Here is a 15,979-nt window from a genome sequence, read left to right as displayed (position 1 = left end):
TACCTGTATTCATGTGCAGTTGGTACGAGTTCTACATGCAAGGGAATACCTCAGTCACTTTAGACATTGTTGAGGAATGTTCCCTATATTTTATCAAAAAAACATGTCATGACTTAAACCTATGGACAAGGAAAGAATAGGTTTTTATACTCAAAAACACATGCACAAGTAGAAGCCAGAGCTGAATTCAGAGACCTGGTCCAGTGTCTCAGCTGTGAGATACAGGCAAGTGGAGAGCTGATTAGAGGTAATTAACAGGTTATTTTGGCAATACATACGACCTCCCTCCTTCCCACAACCAAGGGGTCTTGTTCCAACTACCAAGCACATGGTTGTCTCATAGGTTACCCGAGGCAGGGGGTTATCCCAGCCTCCTGCCAGGTAAGTTCCATAGCAAAGTGGTGACGGTGGCCAAGAGCCTGTCACCTACAGAATGGCAGATGTAGCTTTATAGTCTTTGTATTACAAGAGCTGTTCCAGTCTTCCAGTCAGCACTGGCTTTCTTTCCATTTCTGCAGGTTCAGGTCTTAACTGTTTCAAGCTGTAGCAACCCAGTATAACCTGTTATACCAAATAAAGGCAGGGTATTGTTAGGTAAAATGTCACTGCAACTCAGAGCAGGAGATACAATTAATCCTTTCAGAAAAAGGTCAAGTATGAATCATCAAATGCTGTAGGGTTTTAATGGATATTTTCCAACCCTCTTATTTCACATGAAACAGCAGCCATTTATTTTATTGTATATAATACTTCTTCCTTAAATAAAAGTAACAACTGATGATAAAGGGGCTTTATTTAGACTGTCATAATAATATTTTTTATAATTTACAAAACAAACAGGAAATTTTCAGCTCGTGATTGTGTAGACCAGCCTAATATCTGACAAGAGCAGACGACTACATTACCATCTTCTTTCTGTCCCATTCTCATGAATGCTTTTGGCTTGTTTACCTAATTAATTAATTAAATTTAGGATTGTGTCTGGTCTTGTCCCTGTGGCAGCTTGTTTGAGAGCTTTTTCACTCAAACTGGTAAGAACCCTTTCCTTTCAGGTAGTGTGCTAATATCAGACAGGGAAGAAAAATATTATCTTACAAATTTGTGATTTCCTTAATAACTGCTTTTCAAGTTTTTCCACAGATTCTGTTTCTGAATATACTTTATCATTTAAAGATGCAAGAAAAAATTAGGTGAGTTTTTTGACAAACTTTATGTGACGCAAACAGAATTTACTAATTTTGAGAATTTACTTCCCCTTATGTTATCATGGTCAAATGAGCACACAATGATGGGAAAGTTTTGTTGTCACAAACCAACTTCTAATTGAGAATAAAAAGAAAAGAGAAAGACATCTGTGATTATAAGTACCAGTATACATACAACTCCGGCAAACTGACACCTATCCTTTCTCCTTATGAAAAACTGAGCAGTGGCTACAGCATTTTATTTTGTTAATATTTTCAGTGTGCTCTGTGGAATATTTTGTGGAAACAAATACATATGCTGACAGTCATAAAAAAAATATTTCTATTATGAGAAGACACATTATTGCTGCAAGTGGTCCTTTCATGTGGATCATGAAAATTGAGGTCCTGATATCAATTTAGTTTTCAATAAGGAATTATGGGAGCTGTAGTCCTCAAGGAGAGCTTGGATACATCCAACTTGAGAGTGAACAGAAGGCTTCCACGGGTAAGAGAAGTTATTAGGAAGACAAAGGTTGTCTTTAAGGTTTTAGTGTTATGATGTTAAATGCTTCCTCATCCTAATTTTTTTTGTTTTCATATGAGACTAGAAAACAGTCAGCTGAAGAAGTATTTCCAAGACTGGACCTAGCCATACAAACTATGGTTGGGAAGTAAGCAACCCTTTTGTTATACAGTAGGCTAAGGTAGAGAAGGAAGTGTGTAGGGCTCCATACAGCGTGACATGTTATTGTAGAGATTTCTGTGATTAAGGAATGCACTGCTCAGTAAAGGAGTAAAGACCTGCTTAGTCCTAGCAAGTGGCCCCTGCACCAGGTGTGAATGGTCTAGACTGAGAAGGGCTAATTGCCTATTTCTGTGTTGGCATTTGTTTCCAATTGCTTTTAGGTGGAAGGTGAAGCACAAAAAAAAAAAGCAAGAAACAAACCAAGGCACTAAGTCAGATGTAATACAACACATCCTCATCTAACCTAATACCAGATCAGGTAAGTGTGTAGCAATCATTTTTATATTTGTTCTAGAAACCCAAATATTTTTTCTTTGAAAGCTGAAATTCAGATTATGAATACTTGGAAGTACTTATAGAATGTTGATTATAGTTATAGCACTTGATGCTTTCCGTAAAACATTCTAACAAGTTTCTAGAAGTTGTGAATGGCTAATGATGAAAAAGGGGTACAGCTGAAAAAAGGAAAAAAAAAAAAGACTGCTGTGACTAGCTCACCTAGCTCAAAGGGTACAAGCTTCCCCTGTGCAGGGAACCAGAGTGAGACCTATACACCACTTAATTAACACTTAAACCCACAAAATATGGCCCTCAGCACTGCAGTGATTTTCTCTGAGGACACAAACATAGAGAATAAGCTTCAAACTTGCAGGCTATTGCCATTATGTTGGCAGTCTCATACATCACTGTAACTTTCATGCTTGTACCCAATGGCTTTACAATTCTGTAGTGCAGTGTAAGCTGAAAATGTTCAAAATTGTACCAGTCAGCTGGTGAGAATTCAAATAATGTACAAGAGTTGAAAGTGAATGAGCAGCTAAAACATAAGGTGTCACTTATAATCAAATCACTGTGTTGCAATCTGAGTCTGAGTCTAATTATTTTTAGTGTGTATGCAGTAAACCCCAAATCAGATTGGGAATGTAGCGATTTCTGGGATGAGTAGCAAAGCAGAAAGCAGTATAAATGAGAACACAAAAAAACCAGAATTTCTTTCTCTCAAATACATTATAATATGAGACAGAGTATGTATGTGGAGTATGGGAGAGAATGACAAAGAAAGTACAGACATTTTCAAAAAGATTCTGCAAACATGGACATTTAACACCCTGACATTCAAGTCTTTATAAACAAGATTAATGGTCTGGTTTATACAGTTCTTAAGCATGTCTACCGTGGTGAAGTAACTTTTAGAAAACTTATCCGTCTACTCAGGTTATTTTTTTCACTGCTTTTATCTGCAACACAAGCAACTTCATTTTTTCTTGTTATAAAAGGAATCATCATCAGAGTCACATGATCTGAGCAATAATATATGTCTGATTATCTCACTATGCCTTAAATAAAATTTCATATTTCAGATTGCCTTTCACCCAAAGGTGAAAGACAATCAAACATCTTACAGTATTTCTTTCTGATGTTGCAGTATTTCATCTCTTTGATTTGATGATATTTATACTGTTCCTTTGCCTATTGCAAACTGAAGGAAAGCTATGTGAGGTCATCATCTTTTTACAAAAAGGAACCATCCTTACTGGTCAATTTCAGAGAAACTGCATTGGGTAAAGAAATTATTTTCTTCCAATTCAGTAGAAATTCACAGCAACAAAGGAACATTGAACTTTTTCTTTACAGAGTGTTTTCCAGAACAGATGGATTTGCCCATCACCACTAATTTGTACATGTATTAGGGAGAGAACTACAGTGATCCTGATGATGTTAGTATTGATGCTAAAAAAGAGCTAGATAACTCAAAAGTTTTTCTTGAAGTCACAGGTTTAAGCCTGAATTTGATTGCCAATAAATCCTGCAGTGTGATACACACACTGTGGCCAATACTGACTGAGCTGGGAATGAGCATACACTCTGCACGGCTGTCTAGCAGGCAGTGAATATCACAGAAGCATGATGCCAAACGGCAGTATCATATTTTCCATGGAATCATAGAAAAAATTAGTTTGGAGTACACCTCCTGGGGCCTCTAGCCCCACCTCATTCTCAAAGTCCTAACTTCAAAAGTAGACAATGTTGCGCAGATCTTTGTATAAGTAAATTCTGAAAGTATCCAAGGATGGAAATCCCATAGCCTCTCTATGAATCTAACCATTTACACATCCTTTTAGTCCCGAATTTCTGAAAAATTACTATGTTTGTCTGTGAAAAGTAACAAGCCTAAACCATGCTACAGAAAGAAAAGGATTATTTGTTTAACCTGGAAAAGAGAAGGGTAATGGGGAACCTAGTGACATTCTTCAAATATCTAAAGGGAGATAGTAAAAAAAGACAGGGCAAGAGTCAATGACAAGTCTGAGCGGACAGAAGGAAAGAATCTTCACAACAGAAATGGTTAAGACCCTGGGGTGGATGGTGGCATAAAGCAATATGCTAAGCTGAAGTCCATGAGAGCTCCAGTGACTTAAGCCATGGGATGACTTCAGCATTTAGTGTATGTTCTTCTTTAAACTGGATGTAAAAAAAAACAAAACAAACAAATACCACAACAAACCACCAAAACCCCCTCACTATTTCTGGATCAGCTGGCTATATCTGAATGTTAGTATCCGGGTATTTAAAAAGCACAATAAGAGTCAATTCACTAAGAAACTGAAGACTGCATCTCCAATGTGGGGAGAGGTACTAAAAGATTCTGAGAAATATCTAGAGATCTGCTCCCCTGCTGGTACAAGTTCTAAAGAAGTCCAAAATTTGTAGTGGCTTCCTTTCCCCTATGAGTCTGGAATGTCTTTCCATGAAAACCAGTATGAGGAAGGAATGTATATGGAGGTAGGATACTGACCTTGGATTCATTCCCGGGGCTATCTATTTAGGTGTAGCGTAAATGAGTTCAGGTTTATCAGAAAGTGTTATTCTGTCTCATCAGGGGACCAGAGTATGACATTTTTGCTGTTTCACAGTAATAACAAAGTGTGAGTAAAGAAAGGCATTAGAATCAAAAACCACAGAATGTGGAGATGGGAAATAAAATATCTAGTCCCCTGTAAGACTAATTCCTCTTGAGAGTTAAGAAAAAAGGACTTTCAGATCTTGTTTTGTAAAAATATGCAATAAGCTTAAAGAAGTTATATGATACTATAAATAACTTGAATTTTTGAGTAGGAATTGTCATTTTAATACATGGATCAATAAAGAGGATTTATATAGTTCCCAAGCAGATACTTCAGAACAATGGTCAATTTCTCATTACCCTTTACTCTGTGCCTGTCTTATTTTATGTGCTATTCTCCCCAAAAATATTCCTGACTTATGTCTGTGAGCTTTGCCAATGATGTTCCTGGGGCATGTGTTGCATGCCAAACTTTTTATTTGACGTGGGGTGCCCAGAAACAAAAATTCAACCCTTCTGCCAAGTCTCTTTTTCTCTCCTACCTCCTTCTCTGTTTTCTGACATGGAGGTAGATGTATTTTACTAATGGTGAATACCATTTAGTCTAATTATAACCCCCTTCGGAATGGATTAATTGTATTAATTGTATTAATTTTATGTCCATCACATATTTTGAGATATTTTTGAATTCTGGGTAATAAGTGATTTTCTTAAATCATAACTTCATTCATTTAAATGGGCATGTTATGTGCCAAAACAGTGGCCCTTTCAGTAACTGTGTTTATGGCTATCTGTGTGAAAAGAACAGAAGATGGATTTCTTTTAAATTATAGATTCTCTGAAAAAAAATTAAAATGTGACATTCAAGCTAGATAATTTCTGAAATCTATCTCATCAATAAAGAAAGAATATGAACAATTTGCCCTTATATTGCCTGAGATTAGTGGAAAGGTAGAAAAGAAGGAAAAAAGGAGCAAATGATACTGGATCGGTGAGAGACACAATTATAATAGAGGTTAAAAAAAATTCCGTTATTCACAGGAGGTTCCTAAAGCATTAGCCTGGTTACCTGCCTCCACGGTAGACCAGAGAAAGAACACATTTATATTTTAATTAATAGCCAGACTTCAGAGATTCTAGGATTTCAAGACACTAATAATTTTTTCTTGAGAGACTGATGCTATCAAGAGTATAGGAATTGAAGGGGAGGTATATACTGCTGTCTGTTTGATGTACACTATTAGTTTCCATTACTGTAGTAGCTGAATGCCTCACTTAACAGTTACCCACACAACACCTCTATGTTGTAACAATGTGCTATTAACCACCATGCACAAATTAAGGAACTGAAACTGAGACACTAAAGGATTTCTGTAGGGCCACACAGAAAATGTAACAAAACAGGAACCTTAACCTAAATCCTATGCATGTCCTGGAATACCAGGATAACCTTCTTTCCTGTTTCTATTAAAGCAGACTATACAGTAGCTTGGAGCAGTTAACAGAATACACTATAACTGAAGGAAGTGTAATAGGAAATACCAGATTTCATGTTTCTGTTGTTTGATTACAATCTCTTCTTTTAACATAGTTGTGATGTTGTTCAGCTTCTACTGAAGTGAACAAGAACCTTCCATTGGGTCTACTGTCAGTGTGACCAACTGATTAATGAATGATTTTTAAACATTCAGATGAGTGCACTGCCTCATTCTTCAGTAATATTTTTAAATGAAGAAATCTTACTCAGTTCAAAATCTTGTGGGTTTTTTGGTCTGTAAATTAATAATTTGCATGTCTCTGCACTCCTGTGAGGTACCTATGAGTGGAATGGAAGTACTATGTGGGAAAGGCATTTCTGAGTAGTCCAAATAAGGATGGTAGTCTCAAGAGATGAAAAAATTACTCCAGTCTGCTTTTTATACCAAAGGGATGCTTTGGATAATCATTCAAAAAGCTTTTGAAATGAACCTTCAAAAATTTTAGAATCATCCCTCCCTCATAAAAGGCCTTTTCTGTATCACATCAGTGAGATGAAATAAAGATGAAGGTTGCTCTGTTTAAAATTATTTCTTTCTGACATTAGTTTGAATTTGGCTTTTATTCAATCTACAGCAATCTCAGTGGAGATCATGTGGCACAGGCTGCTGTTCCCATGCTCAGAAATTTTACATTTCAATGATATGTTTGTATTTCTAGATCTAAGCAGATAGAGATAAGTAGTGATTTGAGCATGCCCTGAATCCGGAATGTGCTGTCCGCAAGCTAGGGAATAAATGTGCTTATTATGGGTTAGTTGTTCGTGTTCCTGAGGGAGCTGGGACTAGAGGAGAGGATTCTAAACGTCAGTGATGGTTAGCTTAGCCCTGCACTGCACACACTGCGAGTGTGGTGTATCCTTGGGTAGTTTGGCCCTGCTGAGCGTATGCTCGGAAGTTGACTGGCAAACACAGCAAGGCACTACTCTTCTGAATGACTGGCTTTGGCATGTGGAGATCTTGGACAAGTGGCCACTATCATCTGTTCTCAGCTGGGTTGCAAGGAGGAAATACAGAGGACCTTATCTTGGGGAAAAATGGAAGGGTATGTCTTATGAAAGGAAATAGCACATTCTCTGTATAACTGGAAGAATGTTCACAGATTTCTCATTCAAATCCTTGAAATGCAGTATGCTTCATAACCCTGCTACTGTTCCTTTTTATCACAACATAATATGTCAGGCTTTCAACTAAACAAACAGGGTGGCTTTCTAGATAGGTAAGCTTTTTTGTAAGTTATGATCCAGAAGGCTTTAGGTAGTGACATTCCATAAACTATCCATCCAGATTCCTAACCATTTCTTACACCAATGTGAATCTGCAGTAAGTTCTGTGAAGTTGTAATCCACAGTCAGCTGAAGCCAGTGAAAAGAATCGCCATCACTGGGTTTGCCTAATATCCTGCTTCTTGATTTCTACTAGGGTAATCATGCCCACATATGGACATTGACCCTAGGTAACATCTCTGTAACAATCCCTGTTAGCAATTTTGCTTTCATCTTGTTTGCTATTTTATTTCTCATATGATAAGAGATCCTAGGCATTTTTTCCTTTAGTGTTTTAAGGAAAAACAGTAGGCCTGAAGAGAATATCTGCAAATGACTTCTGTTTTGCTTTTTATGATGATTATGGAACTACTGTTATCTCATCCTTTTATCCATAAAAGAGCCACATACTTTAAAGGTATGACATTTCCCCTCACATTTATGCGTTATTTGTTATCTACATATTTCCTTCTCCCTGTTCTCTGTGTTTTGGAAATAACAAAAGTTATCAATCACCTGGAACTGTGCTGATGTTTCCATGGCAGTTTAGTAATTAGGTCTGTTCACCAGGGGCTCCGATTAGTCCAATAAAATCCTCTGTGCAATTCTTTCAGACAGAGTATTACCCTGTGTTGCCAGCCTATGAATAAAGTAAAATTATTCTAGCCACAGACACTTATTTTCTCATTGACACGCAATAGTTGAGCCTTAAATGCCTTTACTGTGTTCTTTAAGGTTTCTTGGTATTCAATTCTGATCTAGAAATCCAAGCTCTGACCTGAGAATGATCACACATTCCCCAGCAGGGAACACGCAGTTAACACCGTGTACTCTAGAAAGTGCTAACAGCTGGACAGCTTTTGCTCCCAAATGACCACGGCCTGTATGATTTAACTGGTAGACAGCTTCCTTTCTGGAGAAAGCAAAGAACAGCTCTGTGAACAGTTCATAGTACTTGCACAGCTTTGTTGCACTTCAGCATATAAAATTGACTACTGAGTTCTCATAAGCCAAAGCAGCACCTCCAACTGGTAGGAATGGAGTGACTAAAATAAGCTCAATTTATTAGATGGGTTCTTCTACCTACTGTCAATGTGCCTACAAAGCTGGTATATGACCCCATCTTGATCTGAACTTGCACTTACGCATGGAAATCGTATTCCTACAGTCGTGGTATGAGTGAAATTTCTATTGTACTTCCGTGTATATACTCCTGTCTACAAGTACTGCCATATGAAACTGCTGAGGTGCAACATTTGCTAGGAAGGCACTGGTATGATTAAGACATGCGAGCATCTTCAGATATGCATTGGACAGAGAACTTAAAGCCGAGTTAGTTTCCATTTTGGAGGATAAAGGAAAACTCTGGTGACTTGGAATTTCATGTAAATTCTTGGTACTGCAAAGAATCATAAGGCCAATACGTCATTAATCATCTAGTGTTCAATTCCTTCTCATTGCACCTTGCCATCTCTCATATCTACTAAACAATTAGTTCTGCACAGCAAGTTGCTAATTCTTCTGGGTTCTCCAGTAGCATTAAACAATTAATTCTTGTCATGTAGAGATTTCAGTTGCTCTTTATTAAAGATATTTAAGTATTGTTTCCAGGCGCTTTGTTGAATCATAAGTCTCTGCCATAAATGTAATGCATAGAAGTTTGTGGTTTCCTAGATAGTATAAACAAACATAGTATATATTGTTTCCTATACTAGCATAAATGCGATTATCCATGGTCATCACTCCCAAACGCATATGCAGATACTTAATTAAGTGGCTAGCGAATGAAAAGTGGCATGTATACAGAATATTCACAATAGAAGAGGAATACAAACTACTATGAGAGTTTCATTAAAATTCACAAATTAAGGTTCAGAAACTTGTTCAAAGTTGAAGCTTTTTAGCCTTTTGATAGAAAACATAAAACTTTTTGGAAGTCAAATGGAGGGAGGAAGAAGTGACAAATTTTAATCCTTTGTGAAAACCTGTATATTTGCCTGCAGTACCTTCACCTGTGCCTCTTTATTTCTTTACTTCCCAAAACAAAAATCCGCAAAACCTTATATGCATGTTTCTGCAGCAGTGAGTGTCAACTGTGACAAATTCTAAAGAAATAAAAAAATATTCAATTCCTTTTTCAGCAATTTTATTCTGCGAAATACAAGTTTCATGCCACTTAACCTCAAGTCTTTGTCATCTTTTTTTTTTTCTTAAAGGATTAAATAAGGAAGTTTTCAATTTATTAAGGAGAAAAAAAACGAGGGTGGAGAAACACTATTCTACCTCTTGTATCAGCACCATAATTGTATACAAAGGCTGGATGTATCAAGTGGTAATGTGAAATGTTGCTTGGATGATGGGGCCTGTCACTTAGCTTCAGCTTTGTTGTGTGGACAGTATGACATCTTTCTTGTATTGATGTTGGGTGTTAAAAACATTGCAGTGAAGCCTTTGCAAAGCCCAAGATGTAGTTTTTGGATTGTGACTTTCTTTGGTGATTGAGAACAGGAGTGAAAATTTAACCTTTTAAGTAGAAAACGCCAATGGATGCTCCAGTGGTAGCTAGCTAATCATAAGCAGCAGTCTTCAGAGAGGGAACTGTAATGCCCTAAACTGAAGGACAATGAGTGATCTTGGCTGTGCATGACACCAGGAAGCTAAGAAGCAAACTGTCAGGGTCTGGGAATTACATTTAATTATTACATTTATTTATTTTTATTTATTTATTTATTACATTTATTTATTTATTACATTTAATTAATTAATTTACTGAAGGCATCTCTACAGACTTTCTAAACAAAATGCCAATGTGGAGAACATATCAGTGGAAATCAGCAGCCCTGTTGCTGATCAATAGACAAAAAAATAAGAGTGGTTCTAGATGGGTAATCTCTAAACACTATATTTGTATACAGAAATCCAGCAAATCCTGAAGCATCTGTAACTAGAATTACCGTTGCGATGCTTTATCGCTTTTTGTGTGGTTGTCTGTTTGTTGCTGAACATCTAATTTCCTTTGGGATTTTTTTAAATCACAAAACTTACCTTTTCTTTGATTTCTTTGAAGAAGTCCCCATTTCATTAAACTTAAAAATAGTAGGGTCTATAGCGGATAAATGACTTTTACCTCATTATTCCTCGACAGCTTCCCTACATGGGAAAATTGTGTTGTTTGAATCTGTACTAACATGGTACAAGTCTGTGCTGTAGGCTAAAAAGAACATGGATCTTATGGGAGAGTAAAACCAGATGATGCTATAGTAAATGTCCTGATATACACCAAAACCTAAATTCTTGAATATTAGGTTGATGTCTGCAGAGTAGCATAACCGGCTTTTATTAAAAAAAAAATAAAATAAGATGGTTTAAGAGTGGGACAGTACGCAGACAATGACTCATTTTTGCTTACACTGCTTGTCTGATACTGCAGGATTCCAAAGTAAAAAGTAACTTAAAGATATTTGAATATTTCATTATTTTTTATTTAGAAACTCAAGGGTATAACCATGTGTTTTCTGAAAACTCATAATCCTCACTTTTTCTTCTGTACAGCAAGCAACCTTTGCTTTTTCTTCCTATCAATTACTATGACCTCTCAACTTCTCCCCTTTCTAAGAATAGGGGAAAATATGATGGAACATGAAGATCTCATAAAGAGCTAAGCTGTGACTACAGTCAAAGATAACCAATGCCAAGTAGAATAAAAATATGGTCATCACTTTTTATTCAGAGGGAACAGATGCTCAACCCACACCATTGCCATGGAGACCTTGGAATTCCTGAATACCCTGTTGTTGAACCTTTAGAGATGTAAATGGGACATGTAGAGCACATAGCTCTTATTCAGTTTTGAATATGCATAAATATAAAAATGAGGTATCATCTACCTATGTACAGCCTATAATTTTCTTCAGATTGATCTGTGAGTATTAGTGCTCATTTTAGTCTTTTTGTTAGTATACGTTACATTTACTATGAACCAAATGGCAGAGATTTTTTTAAAGTATCTTGAATTTTCAAATGTGTATGCAGAAGCTGGAGCAGTGCACCGTGTGTACAATCTTGTGTACTTTTGCCAAGTGGTCTATGATTTAGAGCTTTTCATGTAACTAATGTTATGTCCATGTAAATAATGTTACATAATGAATACATAATTTCTTATGGAGACACTTTGCTTAGTAGATATCAGATGTTTACAAAGGTACTGAGATATTTGTCAATATTTGATGAATCTGAGGATTTACTACAGATCTGCTCATGTGTGTCTTGATCAGATAGCTGGTTATGTAATCACCATGATTATCCCGAATTAATGTGTTGAAAATTATAATGTATTGCACACCTCATTTACATTATTTATCTTCCTGGATTAACTCAGATGAGTAATGCATGTTCTCTCCTGTATTTGTTAAATATTTCACTTTTGGGTATACTGTTAGACGCTAACCAAGTAATTCATGATTCAAGATGCACATTGACACAAAAGCTCAAAATACTCCCTATACGTAAATGGTAAAAAAACTAAAAAACTATATGAGAACTAATGATGGGGCTGAGCAAATAAGTTGAATTCCAGACTTCTCCAAGTAGTTATTTTGTAATGACACATTACCGCATGTCTAGAATGTTTGACAACTCCAACTGCTAATCTAAGTCAAAGACAGATCTTGATCTTGTCCCAAGAGCTACCTTTGTTTGTATTCTTATTTGATTCTTCACAACTCCCATTGTTGAGTTGTGTGTAGCTGAAACCACACAAGCAACGCTGGCGATGTTGTACAGCTGGTAGAAGCTAAACAACGTTAGACTAATTTAGAGTTCTTTTGCATGAGTTTCACTCAGAGCGCGGAGAAAGAATGAAGTATGAGTACATCTACTATGGTAGATACTGAGAAAGTATGAGGTAACATAGCAGCCTCGTACTTAATTCTATGCTTTTTTCAGGATACTGGGTACATAGAATTGGTTAAGCAAGTCTGAGGACTTTTTAATGTATTAACTGTTTTTAAGTTAGGACTGTTTCCGTATTATTTGTCCTGCAATGTATTAAGTTTAAATCGTGCCTAGGATTCTTCTATCCATTCAATATTAAAAATGCAGGCAGCAACTAAATTTTCTAATATATAAAAAGCAAAACCTTAATAAAACCACTTCCTTGCCCCACTCACCTCACTTTGAGATGAGCTTTGGATTTGAACCTGGTTTTAATGAAAAACAAAATTGAATGTTCAAGTTCAGAACATGCTCGCTTTTGATACCGTACTTGTTCATTACATATTTTTCAGTGTATTCATTTCTTCCTGCAGTCCATTTGAGAGCCACATATTCATCAGCTGTGACTGCCTTAGTAACATTTCAGTCCAAGCTAATGTTTTTTTTCTCAAAGATAAAACAATAGCACAGTTCTTCTACTAATGCAATATTTTTGTTTAATTTCTCATCACATTATGCTTGAATGTCAGTTTTCAGTTAGATGAAATGAAAATTATATCCTTAAGCAAACAATGGGGGATTCTGCCAGTATGACCTTTAGGGTCAATGATCTCATTAGCAGTCAGCTTTTACAACTGCATGTTATTTATAGGAGAGGGATTTACAAGCTGTTAAACTAAACAACAAATTAAATTGTCCATGAGCCATCGTCATCTGATACAGAAAATTCCCCTTGGGTGACAAGCTGCTGCTTTTTCAATGGGAAGTTTTGGGAAAATTTAATACACTTTATTTTTTGCCAGCATAACCTTTATAGGGAACAGTCCCTTTTTTATTATGACGGAAAACTGTGCCATCAGTGTAAACAGCTCCAGATGCACAGAGAAATTCAGCAGTCACAATCCACAAGCCTAATTTTAATGAATGCTCACAGGCATCTCTCTCGTCTGCTAATTGTTTTCAATCAAATTTAAAATACCACAAATAGAGAGTAGCACAGTAGTGCATTTACAGTCTCCATTAACTAATGTTTTTTATTAAATATATTTAAAAAGCAATAACCTGAGAAGACAGCTTTAGGAAAGGTTTCCATCTCTGCATTTTGAAAATAATAGTATTGTTTCAAATAACCTGTCAGCCTGAGCATGATGTGATGTAATAAAGAAATACATTGTGACATCATATGACCAATGTTCTTAAAGTAGACCAGATTTATAGTATGCCTAATGATGCTGTTTCACACAGACTAACGTAAGTGTACAAGCACTCTAGTTACTATCACAGGGACTCTTCATTTTACATGTTTTGCTGTTTCTGCGTTAATCTTTTCAAGTATTTCAGTCTTAAGTAATAGTCTTCTCAAACCAAGGCTATTATCTGTTCTGTTTTGATTCAAATTGCTTATTGCTTTCAGAAGTCTGTCATTGCTCCATTGTGTGTTTCAGGTTACCTCACTTCTGTGCATTCTTTTTTTTAATGTTGTCCTTACAAAAGAAACACAGTCCAGTCCCAATTTATCATTTTCCCTTGTTCCAATACCTCATTTTTGCCTGAGAAACATTTGTATCAAAACAACTCAAAGACAAGCTGCTTCTGCTACTCACTGTTCTTTGTGCTTGTTCTGGCCTCTCTTTACAGTGCATATGGATAGGCAGAAAAATAGAAAGCTGCTTTCAGGACTTCTGAACTCTTTATTTCTGGAAAAGAAACAGAATTGAGAGTCAGATGCTTACTTAAACAAAACAAAAAAAAAACCCACAAAACCCCACAAACTTTTTCCCACTTTAGTCTTATATTGCTAGATATTGGTGGGTTGGAGAGAACAAACCCTGATACTGTAAGTTCAAGTAACAATGCACACTCTTCAAAAGAACTAAATGTAATTTGTGAAATCTGCATTAAAGGTTGTGCCATAGTCCAATCAAGTTGGCAAACTTTAGATAACGTCCTTTATGACTTTAACCACTGTCAGACTAGGTTAAAAAATCTAACAAAAGCCAGTGATTTTTGAGAAGTCTGGTGACTGTAACAAATAGCCCTACCAACATCAGGCCTACATGCTGACCTTGTGCTTAAATTCATGGTAAACATACAAAAAATGCCCTCCAGGACATACAATGTTACATAAAACTATTCTAATTCATCACACAGCATGAATGTTAGCCCACTTATTTGCAGCGAGAGCTTTTGTCAAGGGAGTGGCTCCACAAAGGTTATGACTCTTTTCTGGGCTTCCATGAAAAGGTGAATCTAAGGTCAGACTGGCAAGAAGTCAAGGAGGACACGGAGTTTTCACCACAAGATGGGTAAGGTCCATGCCCACCTTCTGACGTATTTAGCATGGACTAGACAATCTCAAAAATTACTATGTTCCCAATCGTGTGTTCAGGACAGTTTCTCATGGAATGGATAGGAGGTCTAGTTCTTTGATACACTGACATGCAAGGGAAAATTATGGAGATAGAATAGGGCCCCTAAGACCTACAGAAGCGAAACGCCATCCTGCCCTGGGCAAAAGATTATGCAAGGACCTGTGTCCTATACTGTGGGATTTAATTCTGGATAGCTCTCACATGGATTAAGTTAAAAAAGCTGTTACGCAGTTAAATCTCAAAATTAGCTTTTAATTTTCTTTTTTTCCCTCACATGTCAGAAAAACATTGTCTAAATCCCGCAGCGAGAGTTCATGTTAAAGAAGGAACTATATTTAATGACAGTTGAGGACTTTTGGAAAACAACTCAATAGAAAATAGCAAAATATGAATCACTACTTTAAACCTGTGAAAATGTTTTAAGATTATATACTTCACATTCCAGAATGATAATATTTTGTACACAATGTTAGGCTCCAGAATTTACATCTAAATGAAAGACTTTTGCTAGATATTGGGCATAAACTACTGACATCACTCTGTTCCAGCTGATTAATTCAAGTCACTCACAATCACTTGAGTGGCATCTAGTTTTTACTTCTGTTATGACTGTCGAGCCAACAGTCCTACGAGCTGGTATGTATTTTGTTGCATGCGTCATCAGCAAAATTGCAGCTGGATCTCACTGTAGAACTTTTATTAGAAAGATGATGTATGAAGCAGAAGGAACACAGCTTGACTTTCAGATCCCAGACTGAGTTTGCTGCTCTAGCAGTTGGAGAAGTGGGGGAAAGGCTTTTGACATGCAAATTTTGTATCATTTTGGTACAAAGGCAAATGATGGATGATAAACACCATATCCCATTATATACACTTTACACTTTGCAGACAGAACCACACTTTGATATGCACAACCAGGAGAAAAGGAGTCAAAGGGGGACTATGATAGGGACAAAACTGTCCACAAATAATTGAGCAGCAAGAATCCCTGTTATTGACAGTGGCTGAAAATGGCATAATAAGGAGCAATAGCATGAAATTACCACATAAAAGAAAACATTTAAATCGGACATTAGGGAAAAAAAATCCTTAACAATG

This window comes from Numenius arquata, chromosome 13, assembly GCF_964106895.1.
Source record: "Numenius arquata chromosome 13, bNumArq3.hap1.1, whole genome shotgun sequence".
NCBI classification, from domain to species: domain Eukaryota; kingdom Metazoa; phylum Chordata; class Aves; order Charadriiformes; family Scolopacidae; genus Numenius; species Numenius arquata.
Note: the sequence above shows the minus strand (reverse complement) of the source record.